We start from the raw sequence: 2,312 nt of genomic DNA on the forward strand, positions 1-2,312 counted from the left end.
ATTTTTAATCTGTACTTGTTCAAATTGTAAATAATATTTAATTGATATAGTTCAAAATAAGAAAAATGTAAAATTTTATTACTCAATACTTGACTATGAAAAATAAGCATCAAAAAATAATTATAAATATTTGATATATATTCATATTTAAGGAATCAATATTGTGACAAAGAGGGTTGCTATATGTTTTTAAATCGAGGTAATCACTCGCACCCTTAATAAATATCTTTTACTCTGGCCAGTTAAGTTGGCACTATCCCCTTTTCTCTTACCAATAACGCAGTAGTCTATGTTCTTAAAAATTTTAGAGGTTTTGGAGGGAATATGTCAAGTTTTATAATCCTTCTAGTACTAACATGGAATTATAATTTTACCACAGAACACTCCCTTAAGAATGAGAGGGAAAGAGGTGAATAGGGTTTTTGTAGGTATTAAAATTGCAATATAAAAACTTATCTATGTTAGCAGCAATGTGCGTTACAGGCAATACCTATAATATCTTATAAAATTGTCAGAAATAAATAGGATAAGTATTTTACACTTTCCGGCTCTATCCGATTATTCGGATTAAAACGCGCTAAATAAATTATTATAAGTATGAAAATAGGAAAATAATTTGTTGAGCTTTTTTTTAAAATTAAAAATCTAAGTTCGCAGCGATTATATTCCAAAATTTCAATTATTTTTAATATAAAATTGCATGGATTCACTGAAATATTTATCAGGTATGTACTGATTACATATATACAAGTAACATATTCATCGGTTAAAAATAAATACTATTCTTACAATTTATAAGATATCTGGACAGACTTGGTCTTTGTCACGTCGCTTCCTTTTTATTTTCTCGAAAAATGGTAATATCAGTCAAAAAGGACAATGGATCCAATAAAATAAAAGCAAAATTATTTCGGTTTTTCGGGGGAATAAAAGAAATAAGTTATTTAATAGAAAGAAGTCAGTTATAAAGTGAACTTACTTATAAAAAAAATAAAAGGGGAAAAAAAATTTAATAAAAGTTATACAAAATTCTTTTTATTATATAATTATTTTTCGAATAGGATTTAATTATTTTAAGATTATTTTGTCTTTTCTTGTTTATAAAAAAAACTAATAAATCTCTGTTGTTGTTTTTTTTCTTCTCGTTACAAATAAATATTTCAACAATTTTTTGTTAGAAAAGGAAAGAAAAGAGTTGCCAACCCTATCACCTTTACCCCCCCCCCCCCCCACACATATCGTCTCTTAATAAGCGAAAAGGTATGTATGTTTAATTTATACGATATTTTAATTTTATACTTCTTTTTATAAGGGGGTTTCAAATAAAAGGATCAAAAAAAATAAATAAAAAAAAAATTGCCAAATTATGCGATTTACCTTAAGGCCTTCAATTATCTTCCTTTTTTAAAATATTTTTTTATCTGTCTCCTTTTTTTCCGAATTTATTTTACCTTATAATATCTTTTTAAAGCTACACCAATCTAACCCCCCCCCCCCATTATTTAACAATATTCAAAAAAAAATTTGTATCATATAGCAAATAATGGATGAAAGATGAAGAGAAGGTATTATTGGAAAGGAGAAGGGTGGATATGGCAGACAGGTAACAATGCCAAAAATGAATTTCAGTGTTTTTGCCAGAATGTTTTGAATTTCGGCAAGAGTACTCTTCTAAGAGGTCGTTAGATGATATCTTTTAATTTCCTATCTTTCTCTATATAATTTACAAATGTAAGAAAGGTATTTATAATAAAAAAATTCCTAAATTTTTGAAATATTTTCCTATAAATAAGTAATTTTTATTTTATTTTTTTTTAGAAATTTTTTTTAATGATTGTTTCTTTAAAAATAAAAAGAGATAAAATGAAATTATAAATTTCACAATTATTTTTAAAATTTGATATGAAATAAAATTGCGAAATTGGAATATTTTGTTTAATATTTTGAATAATTTTTTTTCCGAGTAAATTATTTGGAAGAAGAATATTTTTATATTAATTGTCAATACATCCACAAAACCCTATTTTAAAAATAAAAATCATTGCGAAAATACATGAATAAATTAATTCCATACATCAAGATAATTAGGGTGACTAATAGATCCCTGTATATCTACAAAAATACAAATCGAATATTTGCATTTTCGTATTCGATTCATATTTTAAATAAATAATTGCATTATTCGTATGAATTGAATAATTCCTTATTTGTATTAGTACGAATAATAATAAAAAAATCGATTTGATTCGTAGTTCGAAAATTAAATTAACGTATTTTTAAAAATGAAAAAAGTCAGAGTATGAAAAAATCTT

The sequence above is a fragment of the Gordionus sp. m RMFG-2023 genome, chromosome 1 (genome assembly GCF_954871325.1).
Source record: "Gordionus sp. m RMFG-2023 chromosome 1, tfGorSpeb1-WG-v2, whole genome shotgun sequence".
NCBI lineage: Eukaryota > Metazoa > Nematomorpha > Gordioida > Chordodea > Parachordodidae > Gordionus > Gordionus sp. m RMFG-2023.